The 18,932-nt window shown below is 30.4% G+C and overlaps 2 protein-coding genes across 5 annotated transcripts in view; one reads left to right on the top strand and one right to left on the bottom strand.

Moving 5' to 3' along the window:
• The window catches only part of LOC117180165 (pseudouridylate synthase 7 homolog), a 156,334-nt gene that overhangs the window by 29,498 nt on the left and 107,904 nt on the right, over positions 1-18,932 (bottom strand). The gene's annotated exons all lie outside the window — the stretch shown is intronic.
• The window catches only part of LOC117180167, a 76,640-nt gene continuing 62,858 nt past the window's right edge, over positions 5,151-18,932 (top strand). For both annotated transcript variants that reach the window (XM_033372523.1, XM_033372522.1), the window contains exon 1: positions 5,151-5,303. The gene's annotated coding sequence lies outside the window, so the exon portion shown is untranslated. The remainder of the gene's footprint in view (positions 5,304-18,932) is intronic.

Raw genomic sequence — 18,932 nt, 5'->3', positions numbered from 1 at the left:
GGTTTTCACACCTCCGCTTGGGGGTTAATTCCTTCGGGACCACCCCTGGACAATTGTCCGCGACTGCCTATTTATTTTTGTAACCATATTCAGGAGAAACCCCTATATGTTGGAAACCCTTATTTTCATAGACCTACTAGGACTACAACTTCGTGTAATTTAGACAAAAATTGAAGACGACAAATTTTTAGGCGGCTACATTTGAGAAATCTTGACCCGTATATTCTTTTTATTTATTTTAATCCTGTGAACCTATTATAGCAAACATATAACTAAAATTTTTAGGTTTACAATTTTTTCTGTTAAATAGAAACGTATCAGAATTTAATCATATATAAAAAAAATACAGATTATTAAACGTTTTCGATGATTCTTACGCTAGAAATAATTATTTTAGAATAAAACAAATATTTCATGCCCATTTTTTCATTTTAAATATATTTTTGAGTTTTTTTTACAAATGAGTTTTCTACCTTTAAATATTTTCCAAAAAAGCTTGATTTTTTTTCCTTGAAAATCATCTAAGGGATAAGATTGTTTTTGGGATTGTAAGAGGGTTCTCGCGCCCAGCTGCCGTGCCACGAACTTCTATAGTGTAACTAAGCATATCGTAGGTCTCATTGTGTCCATTATTAATACTATTATCATATGATTATAGTTATTAAATATTTTTCAACATATTATTATTTAATGATTTTTGAAAGACTCATCGTGCCTAGTTACATACGAATCATACGATACCTTTAATTTTGTTTATCTATAGAAGTATTCAGTTTCAGATGTCACGAGTTCTTCATTTGTTTTGAATGCCGTTACTAGAAATAAAATAAATATTTTGCTTTGAATCACTTAAAAAATTAATTAAAAGCAGTTTAAAAAAACTGAAAAAAAATAAAAATAATAATTCTACGAAATAATAAAAAAATATATCTTTAAACAATCGTTTAAATTGAAAACTAATTTAAAAAATTCATAAATATGTTAAAAAAGTGCTCAATAATTACAATCATATTGTATTAATATTATTTCTGGACACAATAAGACTTACATGGTTCTTAGTTACACTATAGCAGTTGTCAATACATCAATCGGACGCAAAAACCCTCTTGCAAGTTCAATAGCAATCATATCCCCACTTTCTATCCTAGGTATTTTTTACGGGAAAAAAATCAAGCCTTTTTAGAAATATTTATAAAAAAGTTTAAGTGGTCGATTAAGTGATAGATTAGAGCGAGTTAAGGCACTTCTACCGAAATACCTTGAAGACGTTAGTCGTCTTGCATCTAGTCTTTTACCCACTGTGGACGAAGAGTTAACTTTAGGTACTTGGTGCGTCGTTTTTGATGAAAATTACGGGTTTCTAATTGGAAGACTTTTACGATTTTCCTACCTAACTGGGAAAAGAAAAAAAGCTGGAGCATATACTAGTCATAAGGCTCATGTAAATGTATCAAACCATTTTTGTAAAAAGGGTTTGGGATGTGTATGCAGTTGGTCTTCTTATTCTAATAAAGGTGCACTTGAAGCTATCAAAGGAGAAAAACGTGTATTTCGTGATATTAAAGATTATAGAGCAAGTATACTGACTCCGATGTTAACAGAAGAAGGTATTAAGATTCCTCTTTCAGCGTTAAAAGGAATAATTAGTTTCAAGTTGAAATCTAAAGTAAAGCCAGTAGAAAAGCGAGGACCAAAGCCAAGAGCTAAACGGGGTGCTAAGTCCTAATTTAATAGATCGACATACAAGGCAATCATTTCAACTAGTGTATGCAAGGAGAACTCAATCGGTCAAATATTTTTTAAGTTATCTTCCGGGCAATTATGAAAAATAAGAAACCGAAAAAAAACGCGTTTAAAGATTTACAAGTAGAAAAAAAGGCAGCATTGGCAGGCTAGCGCGAAGCGCCTTTTAAAGGTTAAAGAATGCAACTGCGACTTTGAAACTTTTTCATCATGTTTTTGGGATGACAAGCTTCCATTTAGCCAAAAAATCGATTTTTTGAAGCCGTTACATGTGTCGCCCCCCCCCCCCCCGCCTTCATGTAAAATAACATCAACTCAATATGTTATCGAATAAATTTTAAAGGCATTTAATTTTGAAAAAAGTATTAGTTTATCAAATTCCACCCTTTCCTACATAGTACATATATATTATTCGAGACTAATAAGCTATCATTGATTTTATAAGAGTAGATTTTTTAAGAATTAATTATTTAGGAGTACAAAAAAACTCGGTCATTGTTGTTCAAATCATTATTGTTAAAAACCTGATTGACTTATTATTACTTGAAATTGTTTTATACCTTAAATTTGAAATTTTGGAAATTTAATCTATAATTAACCTTTTTTAATAAGAAAAATCATGGGAAATCTTCTGCGAAATAAGAAACATTTGTGCTTTTTAATACTCTTGTAGGGTTAAATTAAAATTTTCAATATATCTAATAAATTATTCAAAATATTAAATACATTTTATGTTAGTGAATTTCGCTGTAAATTCATATTTTCAAACAAAAATTTTAATATAAAATCATAAATTTTTGAGGACTTAAAACTTTTTTAAATTTTAGGTAAATATTTCAGGTTTTGTTAGTTTTTTCCTTACCGCAAATCAGCATTTCAAATTCAGAATTTTGTCGGCAATTTCTGGTATTTGAAAAATTAGTTCAATTTTTTAACAACTTCAGGCTATTTTCTTGAGTTTAACCTGAAATTGGGGTATTTTTAAAGAAAAATCACTAGAAGTAAATCCAATAATTTATGTTTAAAATAATAAATATTTCAAGCTTTAAAAATTTCGAATTGTGTTAGTGTTTTTCGTCAGAATAAATTGATATTTTTGATAAAAAAAACTATTATAATTTGAACAAGATTTAAAATCTTTTGACAATTTTAGATCATGATTGTGTTTTCCGTCGAAAAAATTGAATTTTTAACTGTTATAAATTTAGCATTTAACTGTTTTCAAATTTCAACAGTTGAAAATTAAACCTTTGGAAGTTAAACTCTTGAAAAATTATGCAAATTGAGATTCCATTTGAAAAACTTAAAAAAAAGATAAATTTACAGTAAAAACAAGTGTTAAAAATGTATTTACCTGAAAATTTAATAAATAAACATTTCAATCCATTTAAAAAAGATCTAAAAAAGTAGATTTTTTCGAAAATAATATAATAAAAAAATTTGTTGCAGAAATTTAACGGCTTGGTTGTCTATTTATTGCACAAAAATATATATTAATTCTGAAGTTAAGATATCAATGATCAAAAATGTTCTCCTTGCATATCTTTTTCATTATTTTAGATAATAAATACTATGAAATAACAAAAATTTGGTTTTAATATTAGTTTTATATTTTAATTTAAAAATTGCTCGAGACCAAAAATAATAATAATCGTGTGCATTTATATTTTCTAGTAAAATAAATAACTGCCACAATTGATAATTTTCAAGTTGATGTTGCTATCTTACCCAAAATCTTATTGTCGGAAAAACATAGAAACCATCAAAAGGTCTATAAAAATGTATCTTGTTACAAGGAACAATCTTTTGAGTCACAATAGTGTTATATTCCAAATATTAAAAAAGTCTTTCTGTAAAGATTTTTTAAAATTTATAAGTCGGTATTAATAGACCATAAAGGATCATCGAAAGTTCGACAATAGGTAAACAGATGTGTCTTGAAAACGCCTAGAAATATAACAGAAAATTTGCATGCTACTGTAAAAATGGGGGAAAAGATACTCATAAACGTTTTTTGAGAAAAATTGAAACGCTTTTAAATAAATATATTTTTTATTTCTTGATGTCAAATTATATTTAAATATCTCAAAAGTAGATTTGAATCATTTGTGTCATACGATTCCAGCTATTTCGCGTTATCAATTAAGCCTCAAACCAACTCGACGTTTCGAGTTTTATTAATATTTCGGCTCTACTATCAGTACATTTAAAACTGAGTTCAATATCTTTATCGCAAGCAACCATTTTAAATCGACTTAAATTTATTTGAAATAGCTTTTAATTAAATTAAAAATACTTTAAAATACAATCACTGCAATCATTCGGACTTAACAGTGCAATCACTGCAATCTCTCGTAATTAACCGTAAAATCAATTCCACATAACTGCAATCACTTTCAATCACTTACAATCACTTGCAATCACTTACAATTACTTGCAATAACTCGCAATCTTGCAATCGGTGTACAACAGAATTTGGAGTTATGTGCCCCTCGGTCGGGCCTATAAAAATATAATTGATTATCGCGTATTCTCCAATTTTTATTTTCTTCTGGCTTATTTTTAACATGTATCATTTTAGTTGTGTACCATCTTCAACTTCTTTAAAATCGTTTTCCTCCGTTTCTACTATACTAGCTAAAATAGGAGAAACTTTTATTTCATTTTCGTTTGATCTTGATAATGTATCTGGAACATGGTTTAAGCTTCCCTGTCTGTACATTTTGTAATCGTACTCTAACACTTCTAAAGCCCATCGTGATAGTTTACTTGTTGGATATTTTAGGTTATAAAGCCATTTCAAGGCAATGTGATCTGTAATAACTTTAAAAGAATAACCCTCTAAATACACTGTAAAAATTTTCGGGAATTTTCCTTATCATTTTGTAGGGAAAATTTCCGAATTTTGTAGGGAAAAAATTTTTTCCGAAAAATAGGTGATTTTTCCTAATTTTCGGAAAAATTTCGGAATGAACAGCGAATACTCCTGAAAAATCAGGAATAATTCGGAAAGGTTGAGAAATTTACAAAACCATAAGAAAATAGGAAATTTTTCTTATTCTTTCGTGAAATTTCCGTATACTTTCATGGGTAATATTTCTTAATATTGTTATACTTTTATTCTTAACATTATTTTTTATGAAGAGTTAGGTATGATTTTGGTATAATTTTACCCAGTAATTCATATAATTGTTGACAATTATGATCATTTATAACTAATGTTATTGCATTTCATTTTTATGATTTATGTTCAGATACTATTTTAAGTATACAGATATACATAGCAACAGTCGTCCGATATACCTGAAGGGTTTTCAAACCTTAAGTTGAGGGTGAAAATGACTCATGGTATGAATGACCAACAATTTTCCAGGATACTGATAGACAATCAAAACTGAAATCTGTATCCTTCAGGTCAGTTACCTTCGAGCCTTTCGACAGAACAGTTCTCCGTTTTTAAGTGAGTTGTGAGTGAAGTATTTTGAAGGAGCCTTGAGTTTTGGACTTCATAGCGTCCGTCAGTAAAAGCATAAAGTTAAAACCTGCATCAAATTTCTAAGGTAAGTCTATTAATTAAGTTTTTAACAAATAAATGTTGATGTCTGTTTTCGGAAAGTTTCCATTTTTCAGCTCATTTATGGCCAACGTTACCCTTAAATTATGTTACGTTAACGTTACACACAGAAAAAAGTTTTGTTGAATAAAAAAAAAAACTTTCATTAAGTCAAAGAAATTCTAGTTTCTGATATAGGTCAAAGAAACATTTGTTTGATATAAAGAAATTTAAAAAAAAATGTATTCGATTTAAAGAAATATTTCGTTAATTTAAACCGACAAATTTTTTTAATTAAAGAAATATTCTTTCTTTGTTTTAAGAGGCTAGTTTAAAATGAATATACATTGCCTTTGAATCCAACAATACATTATGAATAAATTGGCTTCTTTATGAAACAAATAATTCAATTTAAAACTGTGATAATTCCAATTAACTACAAGCAAAAAGCGAAAAAAATTTCGTTTTTCTTCGCATGGGAATATTTTCTCAATAATCGGATTCGACAACTCGACTTTTAAGAAACTTACATGGTCTATTTGTTCACCTGATGGAAAAAGTTTCTTTTAATATTTTTTGTGTGTGCACAGAAGTAACAAATATGTACATAAAAGCGAGGATAGGTCGTGCAGTATTCACACGGTAGAAATCTGATGTGCTTTCTGCAAAACCCTACAATCCCTACAATGCAAGGTTGTCGCACACTTTTTTATCATCAAACTGATTAGTTCTACCCAAGCGCTTGGGACATTATTAATGTGGATTAAGAAAATCTTTTGTTGATTTAAAGAAATAATTTGCTGATTTTAAATTACTGACTCTAAAAGAAATTATTTATTTCATTGTTCCTAGTAACTGTTTTGAAACAAAATAATTTTGTTTTATATCAAATAAATCAATTAATCAAATAAATTCTTTCAATGGATGGGTTTTAGGTTATTACTGTGAATATCTGATCGAATCTACTAAAATCCTATTTTATTATGATAGCTAAATTGAAATGGTCCAGGGCTGCCAACTCGCAAAAGTTTATTTCACTTAATGAATAAGTAACTTATCACTGATCGCCAGTAATCCATTTTCAGGTATTTCACTCATTGAATTTTCACTTACAATCAGTGACATTTCACTGATTCAGATCAAGAGAGTTGAATGCTGTGCAAACATGAACTTACATTAAAAGAGTTTTTAAATACATGACAAAAAATCATTATTCTAATTATTTTGTCATTTTTATTCATCATTTCATTATTCAATTGCTCTAAATATTTTCTAACAGAATGATTATTTAATTAATTATGTTTTGCCTTAATTATTTCTGATTCTTAATTTCATATGATTATAATAAGGTAAATTAAAAAGTAATTAAATGTTTACCTTCAATGCTGTGATAACATGAACTTAAATTAAAAGCCTTTTTAAATATATGGCACAAAATCGTTATTCTTATTATTTTTTAATCAAATTCATCATTTAATTATTTAATTAATGTAAAGAATTTCTAGTAAAATGATTATTAAGCTAATTAGGTTTTTCTTAATTGTTTGTTAGTAATAATATTATATGATTACAACAAGATATATTTAAAAATCAATAAATGTTTAAATTCAAATGTTAAATCATCATTTTTATTATTCCGTAAAAGTATATTTAATTGATCAGATAAACATGAAAATAAAAAACTAATGTTAACTTGCAATACAATGCACTTTATTACTCTATGCTTTTTTTTCTGTAAAAGCCTAAAATGTGCCAGGCTTTCAGAAAAATAGCTGAAAGCCTGAATCCTCTAAAAGCCTGCGGCATACAAGATGTCCGAAAACCTGTGAGACGAGTCATCGCAGATAGATACCAAAAAAATTTGACAAAAATGTATATAAGAATGGTGTACAGTCATTTGTTCAGAAACTACAGAGCAGCAAAGTTGCGTGTAGGTGCGAGCCGCGCGCATTGAGGCCTAAATTTTCTTATTGTCCAGTCTAAGGCTAAACACTCTTTTTCTGAAACGGAGTATCTACGTTCTTCGCCATTTAGGCCTCTACTTGCAAATTTTATTACAAAATTTTCACAGTTTATGTTTTGTGTTAATACAGCTCCTAATCCCGTATCGCTAGCATCGGTTTCGAGTTGGAATGGACTACCAAAATCAGGGCAGGCTAAAGTTGGTGCTGATGTTAGTAACTGTATAATAGTCGTATATTTCTGTTCCTGTTTATCAGTCTGTTCCCACTTTACTTCCTTTTTTTCATAGCATTTGCAGTGGTTCTATGATTTCTGCAAATTTTGTTTAATTGTTTTTGGCCTTGGAAAATTGAAAACAGGTTCGATTGTTTCTTCATTTACTTTTTCATTTACTATCATCAAGATAACAAAATACATGTGGTTTTAATTCTGGTGTTATTATTCTGCCCATCAGGCGCTGGAATGTAGCAGGAGTATTCGTCAAACCAAATTGCATCCTTTTGATGCACGAAGATAATGTATCTAATATAGATAGATATTAATGTATCTAATATTTCCGACATTATAGGAATTGGTTATATATCCTTCTTGGTTATTTTTTTTACTTCTCTATAATCTAAAAAAAATCTATATATTCCGTTAGATTTTTTAATCATTACTATTGAATTGGACCAATTACTATCGGACGGTTCTATAATTTTTTCTTCTAACAATCTGTCTACTTCTGCATACATAATTTTTCTTATTTTGGGTGATTCATAATAATACCTTTGTTCTATTGGTTCATGACTTTGCACATCTACTATATGGATAGTTAAATGTGTGGGTCTTAATTATTTTTCCTGATCTATGCATTACTTTTCTTTTAATTAAATTTCCTCATTTTACTCGCTGTGGCCTCATTTATTTCTACTATGTCTTCAGAAGTTTCCTCGCAAAATTCTAAAATTTCTTTCTTTCTATTTTTAGGCGTTAATAATGTATTGTTTATCACCGCATTGTTCCTAAATTATACCAATTACTTTTTCTAATAGCGAATAATTTTTCTATTATTGAATCATTTTTTCCTCTGTTTAATCGATAACTGTTTTCAATTTAGAATAATTTTTCTCTTTATCGCATTCCAATGGCCCTTTAAATTCTGTTTCTACTTTCCTATCTTAATTTTTCGTACATAAATTAGTATTTATTTTGTTCCTATCCTTATTCGTTTTCTCTCTCTATCTTGACTAGCCTATTTATCTAATCTACCGATGTCCACAATGGCTCGTGTCAGTGTTGCGTCGCTCGCCTTGCAGGGTTTAGGGTGTGGGGCACCATGTTCCTGTACTCTCTGTGCCGGCTGGGGTGCTGGCGGGATCGACTCTAGTACATCACCTTTAAGGAAGGCTTGGGGTGGGGTTTATGGCGACACGGGAGAAGAGACTTCGCACTGTAGCAAATCTGTCTATTTCTCTCGCATGTGGTTTCGCAAGTTAACTTTCGTTCCAACTTTTAATGTCTTTTTCTTACTCTTCCTCTTCATATCTTCTTCCGTCTCTTTAATTGTCGGTTTCTGCATTTTACTTAAATTCGCTTCTATCGTGTATTTACTATTTGGTAATTCTGGTAACCACCGAATATTTTTCTCATAATCCATTTTCAAACCTAGTTTTTCTATCATATGTGTACACCTATGTATCAGTGAGTTGCACCGGTATCAACTAACGTTCTGAATTTGTGATATTTTAAATCTATCATAAGGTGAAATGTTGTTTCCTCAGATTGGTTTTAAACACCGCTTGTGTTTCTCTGATCTATACTATACCAGCAATCACGTCGAAAATGGCCTATTTCCCCGCAATTGTAGCATGTAATTGGTTCTCACGATTTGTAGTTAAAATTTTGGTTTCCTAAATTTGAATCCACGAAAGCCTGTCGACTTGGATTTATTTCACCTTTTTTATTATCCCTACTATTTTCATAATTTAACTGTTTCATATTTTTATTTTGTTTTCCGACTTAATGTTATTCTTTTCTGCGATGTATAAAAGCGCTGGTATTTGCAGAAACTTATTTGTTTATTGTGTCTGTGTGTTTCCTAACAACTGACTAATTGCATTGAATAAATAGCCAGCTGGGTTCTGAGTTCTGAAGCTATTATTATTATAATTATTATTAAATCGTGGATTTCTTTGGAATCCAGAATTATTTTGATGTTAATTATTATTGTTTTAAGACGCGAATTAAAAAATCTAGGATTCTCATTTGGAAATCTAGGTTAAAATAGGCATTTCTGGAAATATAAACTTTACATTCTATTCTCAAATTTTCATAAGTCTTTTTTAGTTGCCATTCTAGACTTGGACGTGGCATACATTTTTCGAATAATTGTTTCATTTTTGTCACAAACGCGTGAATATCTTGATCTTTTTTCTGTTTACAACATTTCATTTGATTTTTTATGATCTCCGAGTACCTTTCATTTAAATACGCGTCTGAAAACTCTTCGAGAAATTGGCCCAAATTTGGAAAATTATCTCGATTAACCTGGTACCAACTTAATGCTACCTATTCAAAAACTGCGTCTAAATTTTCTAAAATGTCTAGCTCGTTAATTTTGCACTATCTTGTGAACCTAATAAAACTATTCAAGAAATAATTCGGACTATTTTCAGTATTATTTTTAAATTTAATGAGCCAGCTTTACATTATTTGAAAAGGGGCCTGTATCATTCCAAAAGAAACCAGAGTTGCTGGAATTTCATGCAAATTATTTAATATTATCTCTGTTCTTTCTCTATCGGTGTCTCTACTTCTATCCATTCTACCTTGAAAGTCTGTTTGGAATTGAGGCAAATTTGATTTTCTCATAACAGATTGCCTTTGCACCGGTTTCGGTAAGGAGTATCCGTAGCTTTGACCACTGCTTCTATTATTTGTTATTATTTCTTTTGCACCTGTTAACAATTTTTTCTTTCTCACAATCAAAAAAATTTATATATTTTGTATCTAGAAATTCCTAACATGGCACACACGCACAATTAATTTAAAAAATTCATTATTCATTTGCACTTCTGTTCCCAACTAAGGAAGATTTTAGAGAAAGAGGGTGAAGTCATTAAGGGATAGCCAAATAAATATAAAAAGGGTTTATTCACTAACTTAGAGTGTTTAGTATTTGAGTCTAGATCGTCTCGATAGCCCGAACCGGGCGGCAAAGCCGAGAGCGGGCGGGCTCTGATGGTAGCGGTATTCGGGCGATGAGTAGTGTTGCCGTCGAGCGAGGCCTCGACGTTTTCCAGACAAGACCAGACGAGCCTTACGCGCTGGCTTGAATTGATCGTCTTGGGTCTTCCTTGAAAATGCCGAGGCCTCTCAATGCGAGGATTTGCCTTAAGCTTGTCTTGGCGCGTTGAGTTTGCACTACCAGTTGTAAGAACACGAGCAGTGATTCAAAATACCGTAGTCTGAGGCTCCAGTCTCCCTGGCCCTTCTAAACGTTGAACGAAAATACCATTATCTGAGGCGCCAACCTACCCGGCCCTTCTCACAGGAGTTTCTTGTCAGTAATCTAGGCGAATGTACGAATCCAATTTTTTTGAATTTTCTAATGAACGGTTTGTAAATAATTTACAAGTTTCCACGATTCCCGGGATACGTAATTTGTCTAAAAAAGTTTAAAATTGAATACGCTTAATGTATGAAGCAGACCAAATCCATCTTAAATGGAACAGCTTTTAGTTTTACGCTTGAAGTCGCAAATTTCATGAAAGGCAAATACGTTTCTTTTATGAAATTAGGCGCTACATATTTTTCCGATTTTCCAGCAAAAAAAAAGTCTCAAGAAGTTATGCGCATTTTAATTTTGTGCTTCGTATTTCAAAAAACCCCACATCTTTTCTTTAAGCATCTATAACTTTTGATCTAATGGAGACATTTCTCGTGTTTTTTTTATTATAATAGAATTTAGTCTTCTTTCGTAACCCATCAACAAAATGTGATAAGTTTTAAAATCAATACAATGACGGCAGTTTTTTCTGAAAAAATTGAAGCAACGGCAGACACAAAAAATGTGAAGATAAAAATTTTCGAATTCAAAAAAGTTCTTGAAAAAATAACTTTTTTTGCGATATCCTTCATGCTGTACGATAAAAATTCAAAAACTACATTTTAAGGGTAAAATATTCTTCTGGCATAAAAAAATAACTTAGCCCGAACAAAACTAATGTGACATATTCCTTAGGTAAGCTGAAATTGTGAAAAGAATATGGGAAAAAATAAAAGAGGTTGGGACCATTTTTGAGGGCGGGAGAATTTTTTTTCCTAAAAATGTAATTTTAGATTTTTCTGTACACGATGAAACATATGGCAAAAGAACAAGAGGTATTTTTTATTTAACTCTTTTACATTGTTTGCAGGAACAAGAAGAAAATTGTATTTTAAGGAAAATAAAATCACTTGGCCGAAAAATGATTTAGAACACATAAAACTCAAAAGATATGTTCCTTATCAAAGTAAAAATAAAAAAAAACTGGAGAAAAAGAAGGTTTAGTTTTTTGAGAAAATCGGCTGTTAACTTTTTCTAAAAAGCGCGGATTCTAGCCCATTACAAAGTAAGACTATAAATGTTATTAGAAAAAAAAAGAACACGAGAAATGTCTCAATTAGGTCAAAAGTTTTAAAAGTTTTAAAAAGTTAAAAAAAGATTGATTTGCCTGCTAACATATTAGCATTGCTTTAGAAGCTTTTGCCCCGCAGAAAATATTACTTTCAGTATGCCAGACATAGCTTAGAATCATTTTTACCTACTTCGGGAGTACCATAAGGCTCGAATTTGAGACCCGTGATGTTCACTGTTTTTTCAACGACAGTATACTTAAGAAAAGCGGAAAATATTACTTTTACGGATGATAAGAAGCTGTACATAGAGATTAATAACGTAAGGACTGAACACTCCTAGAAAGGAATCTGCATTTTCTGCCAATTTATTCATTTAAAAAATCGAGGGCAGCCTGATATCATGAATCAAATTTAGCTTAAGTTTAGGCATAATGTTAGAAGACATATTGCAACACATAGAGCACACATAGGCTAAATTGCAAATGCGGCCAGTCAAACGCTAGGATATATAATTAGATCCACACAACAAATTGAAAATACGAACTTTCTGATAGCATAATTTAACACATTATTACAATCCAAACTTGAATACGCTGCGGTTGCGACAGAACCACTGTAACTAAAAACTCTATCTAATTCAGGTCTCTATTAACCTCTCATGATTAAACTATATAGAAATTTCAACCAAATATGTGAAAATCTTGAAGAGACTTTAGATATTTATACTAAGCCTCTCAAAATTCTGTTAACCCCCTACCGCGTTTGAAATTTTTATTATTTTATTTATTTTATTTTTGATATTTTTAAGCATGTTATTCCTAAGGTGCAGTGTATATCAAAACTAAAATTCCCGCTAATTACCCTGATGACTAACATATGATTCGGGGCGATAAAAAAATGCCATACGTCTCAAAGTCATGTTTGAACAATGTCAAGGCTACCGAAAGTTACATATATGTTACTGTAGGCAGTACAGGGTTAATATGAATTCCAAAAAAATCATATCACCAGGCGGAACGACGCTAGAACTTAGATCGTATAATAATACCACTTAAGGCTTACCTATTTTAATTATATCATAAAATAGAAGATGATGTACAATAACAATGTTATGATTGGTGTATACTATTCGATTTACAAAAATAAACCTAAATATCAAAATTAAATATTAGTATGTTTATGACATTTTTTATATAATTACTAATTTTTGAGAATATGCAAGGCGCCATAGAAAAGAATCATCGGAAAGACACTCTTAGTTGATTACGTGAACAAATTGAGCCTATTCGTTGAAAAATAGCCAAACTCTGTATTTGTTCATAAAAATGATTTCAATAATTAATAATTCCTGTAAATTTACAAACTTTAATATCAGAGAGTCAACGTAAAAATATTATTGCTTGATTCCGTCAAAAACCGGGCTTATTCGTTGAAAAAAGCCAAACTTAGAATTTGTTTATGAAAATTGTTTGAATTATATATAATTTTTGTCAATTTACAAAGCGCAATAGCAAAGAGCCATGGGATTTGAATTTGTTTTTTTGAAATTGGTTGAATAATGAATAATTCTTGTAAATTTGCAAACTATTATATCCAAGGGTTACCGAAAAAACATTATTAGTTGATTTCGTTAAATACTTTAGACTAATCGTCGAAAATAGGCCAAACTCGGAATTTTTTATAAAAATAGTTTAATTAATAAATAATTCTTGTTAATTTACAAAGCAACATAGCAAAAAGTCATGAAAACTACATTTTTTTGTAAATTGCTTATGCAAAATGAGCCTACACCCTGAAAATAGCCAAACTATAAATTTTGTATGAAAATTATTAAATGACTTAATAATTCTTGAGAATTTTTAAAGCATCATAAAAGAGTCATCGGAAATATATTCTTAGTTATTTCTGTAAAAAAGTTGAACCTATTTCTTGAAAAATTGTTAAACTCTGAATTTTCTTATTCGTGAAAATTGATATTTTTAAAAATATATTATTTTAATTGAGTGTTTTTTTTACTTATTTTTAATTTATAATAATAAGAATTTTATTTCTCTCACATTTTTTACCAAAACTAAGAATTTCTGCAGGCTGAACATTAGCAATACCGAAAACAACTTTTGTTCATTAACTTCTTTATAACGGAATAAACTATTTTTGGAATTATTTTCACCCAATGAAAATTATTCCTCGATAGTTTTAGAATAGATATATAACATTTTTTTATAAATCTTAAAAGATTTAATAAATGGCACTTCTAAATAGTTATATACAATTTCTAACTTTTCTTTAAATAAAAAATATACAGCACGATTTTTCGGATATTTTAAAAGCCTTTATTTATAAAAAATGGTATTTAAATTTTTTGAATTTTCGAACCTTTTGAACTATAAATGAACTTTCAATGAAAAGCTTTCTTTTAAAAACGAGCATCGAGGAGTTGATTGTATACCTCAATATTTCTATTTTATAAGCATATGATGAATGTTCCTTATAAAGCGATAAGTGCATTACGAGTAATAGGGTGGCCCAAAATGACAGACTTTCGATTTCTTATTATTTGCAATTGGAAACCTGTTCCTCATACTGAAAACCTAATGTCCATTTTTTAAAATAATTTTGAAATCATATTTACAGGTGACACCAAGGTTATTAATTTCTTATGGAGTTTAACATAGAAAATTGTTCATTTTTCTTCATGCTCAAATCTAACATATAAATTATTTGTAGAATCTCATGAAATTTCGGAAACTCCTTATTCAGTAATGCATTAAGTGTTTTACGGAAAAAATTTTTTAAACAATTATTATTAGGATTATTTTTTAAGCCTCAAACATGGCAGTTTTTGCTTAAAACCATGAATTTCATGGGCTTTTTCAGGCCCTAAATATGGTTTGTTATCGCTGAAAATTACAACAGTTGTTGCTCATAGATTTCGGATGCGACCTTATGAAAATCGTAAAGTTTTAATTTTTATATCAATCAAATTTTTACCAAAAACCAGAAATAAATTGTCTGTGAGCGACTCCGGTAGTCCATAAATTACTTATTTTATAGTGGGAGTGTTGCCTCGGCTCATCCATTAGTGGTCTACGATACTCTATGCCTACAAAATCTCAATATATATATCCTAATCGTAAATACAGTAAATATGAATTTTGTATTCGAAATTCGAAATTATTATAAATAGAATCTTTAAATCAGTTGATTTATTTTTAAATTAATATTATTCAATCAAATAATTATTTTTAATTATTTAACCATTTAAAATTATGCAGCGTCCAAAATTTTGTAACTAATAAATTGTTTTATCAATAACAATATTTAGTAACAATTGATATTTTATAAAAATTGTTTAAACAAATAATTATTTTTAATTATTTAAGAATATGAATATGGCAGATAAAAAAATGTTGTATAAGACCAACGCCAACTCAGCCTTTTAAACTCTTCTGTGACCATAAGATTTTTTTGCCACGAACTATATAAACCAGATATAGTTTTAAGGGTTTGAGGCATCGCTGGTTTCAAATTTGCCATTACTTTAGCAAAATTAATTTGTTTAAACAATTTGTTTAAACAAATTATTGCGCTATTAGCTATTTTTGAAAAAGCAAATACGAGAATCAGATTGAATGGAAAAAGTTACATCCGGAATAGTGCTTTTGTGTCTTTAATTACGCTTTTTAATAAACAAATTAATAAATAATTCATGTTGTAAATTTAATAAAACTGTTTATGCTCATAAGAAAGGCAAAGAAAATACAAATACCACATCAATTATTTAATGGGTTTTTGAGACGCTTAATACAAACATGCGATTAGTTTTATAAAATTACTTTGTTTAAACAATTTGTTTAAACAGATTAATTTTGCAAAAAGTAATGGCAAATTTGAAATCAGCGATGCCTCAAATCCTTAAAATTATATCTGGTTTATATAGTTCTATATAATATAATATGTTTAAACAAATAATTATTTTAAATTATTAAAAAATTTAACATTTAAATCATTTAAAAAATTTTAGCTAATAAACGGTTTTTATCGATAAAAATATTTACCAACAATTGGTATTTTAATTGGCAATTGTTTAAATATTAAATACATGGATATTAAAAGCAAAAAATTTTAAACCTTTAATTTATGGTATAAAACCGATATTCACACGAAGGAACCATCTGGATGGCTTTAAACATGAATTGCCACATTTTACAATAAATAAATAGAATTACATACACCTTTCCTACATTTTTTATAATTAAACCTGTATTCGGAGTGAAAAATTGGCTAATTTTAATCATTTTTGAGTGAAACTTTTTTTTTATTCTAACTTTAGCATTGAAAAAAAAGTTTCACACAAAAAGCATTGAAATTAACAAACCATTATTAAGACGGAGTTTCAGAATTACTGACGAAAAATGTAATTTTTAAATGGCACATTGAGTGACGCTTTGTCACACTCGGGATACAATCGATGATGCTCTTTCACGAATTGTATTAGAGCTTGTTTTTCCTGCTCGTCTTTTGTAAATAACAAATTATACTCTTTTATTAAAGCAACACCACGTTCTGCTCTGCCGTTTACTACAGATAAATGCGCCACAAGACCCAAGCCGCACTGATAACACAGCCACACAAAAAAAAAGTGTACGGATCTGGTAACAAGACACACAAATTCCTATGGATTTTGGGGCGCTGAATTCAAATTCGGTATCAAAAATCATCCATCACGTCATGGTTGAGCCATAATCTCAAAAAATGACGAAAAATCATGCACTGAGGCAAATAAATTTCAAAATAATGCCAGTAATGCAAATTTTCACTTCAAAAACATGTCGACAACTGTGAAGGATCAACCCTTGCCTGATATCAACTTACTTAACATAACTTTACCCAACAGAACCTGACCTCACCTAACCTGAATTAACAGAAATTTATTGAACTACACGTAAAGCTCTGGAAGCATATTTTCCGAGGAGCAAATGTGTGCTACATCGAATGGGTCAACTCGAGCCTAACCTAGAAATAAATCTAACCTAGCCTAACCTAACCTCACGAAACACAATTAAACTGATTGTGTTGTCCGTTGTGTTTGCGGTACCGTTTGAATCAGCTTGGGCTTGAACTGCAAAGAGGTCAAACCTATCCTAACCTAAAAAAAACCTGACCTAACTTAACAGAACCTAACGAAATTTTGCTTAACACAACACAAATTAACTTAAGTGTTCCCGTTGTAACACAATAAAATTCATTTCATTGTACTACAGGTGGTTAAAAATTTAGACGCACATTACCCATTTGAAGAAACTTAGAACTACAAGTAGAATTGACCCCATTTCAATTAACCTGACAATGTTTGTATCAATTAAAATGTAGAACTGTAACTTAAACACGCAAATGAATATGAGTTTTATTCAAAATTTTTCTCTCCCTGCTTTTCTTAAATTTAAGGGATATATTTATACTATCGTTCGTGTTTAGATTTTATCTTGCTTTTTATCGTAATTAAATTGATTTATAGACCTACTTCAGTCTTTCTGCCTGATATAACGTGTCCTTTTTTCATCGAAGGAACGATGCAAAGGGTTACGCTTACGTTTAAGACCTACATTCGTTTCCCTTTTCAGCATCCAGCAAAATTCAGCCATCATGACCTCGTCCCATCTACCCTGATATCGTTGTTCCATCACTTTTGTGTCTTTATGAAAACGTCCCCCTCGTTCTTCGCTGAAATCACCAACATTTTCTGGAAACATATCCAGATGGGAATCTAGAAAGTGAAGTTTTAAATTCATCAAGCAGCCTAACTTTTTGTAGTTTCTTACCATTTTCGCAACAATATTCTCGTAGTCTGGACTTTTTTTGTTACCGAGGAAATTTGCGTTTACTGCTTTAAAACTTTCCCAAGCGTCCATTTCAATTTTCGTCATGTGGCTCACGAAATAAGTATCTCTTGTCAATATTCGAATCTGTGGTCCATCAAAGACTCCTTCTTTCAATTTTGCGTCTGAAACATTAGGAAATTTAAGGGATATATACTTATAGCATTATCCATCTTTGTCTAACGCCTTGACAAATTGCTTCATGAGCCCAAGCTTTATGTGGAGGGGTGGTAGTAAAATGTTTTCTGGATCAACGAGGCTTTGGTTGATGATATTATGAGAACCAGGTTTGAATGAATCTCTTAAAGGCCAATGTTTTTTGCTGTAATGATTGGCTTGATCTCTGCTATTCCATAGGCATATAAAGCATGGCTCTCTCGTGAAACCCGATTGTTGGCCTAATATCATTGTTATGATTTTGAGATCACCACATATTTGCCATTTGCGATTCGTGTAATTAACTTTTTCAAGAAGCATTTTAACATTGTTATATTCTTCTTTGATGACCGTTGAGTGCGCTATAGGGATAGGAGCGTAAGTAATCGTGTTATGCAGTAAAACAGCCTTAATGGTGCGTTTTGACGAATCAATGAAAAATCGCCATTCTTTGTCTCTGTACACATTTTTCTTCAAGTGGTTCATTAGTCCGTTAACGTCAGTGCAGTACACTAAAGACGTCTCTTCGTCTTTAACGAAAAACTTTCTGAATTCTTTGTCCCTGTCGCAATAGGATGAAACTTTTGTCTTTGGCTCTAGAAGATTTCTTCTTTTTAGAACTGAAGCGGAAAATTCAGCGCCGTCTTTCGCCAATCCAAGATCTCTAATAAAATCATTCAGTTCTAGTTGCGACACTAATATTGGAACCTTCAATTTCATTTAATGCACGCCATATTCGTAATCTTTTACGTCACTTTCATCGGAATCATCAGAACCATTTTCTGCTCGATAACTGGTTTCACTACCGAAGCTAAATGAAACGGTACCGCAAACACAACGGGACAACACAATCAGTTTAATTTTGTTTCATAAGGTTAGGTTAGGCTAGGTTAGATTTACTTCTAGGTTGGGGAGTTGGAGAGTTGACCCATTCGATTTAAGTTACAGTTCTACATTTTAATTGATACAAACATTGTCAGGTTAATTGAAATGGGGTCAATTCTACTTGTAGTTCTAAGTTTCTTCAAATGAGTAAT

The sequence above is a fragment of the Belonocnema kinseyi genome, chromosome 9, assembly GCF_010883055.1.
Source record: "Belonocnema kinseyi isolate 2016_QV_RU_SX_M_011 chromosome 9, B_treatae_v1, whole genome shotgun sequence".
Lineage (NCBI taxonomy): Eukaryota > Metazoa > Arthropoda > Insecta > Hymenoptera > Cynipidae > Belonocnema > Belonocnema kinseyi.
Note: the sequence above shows the minus strand (reverse complement) of the source record. Positions and strands in the feature narration are given on the sequence as shown.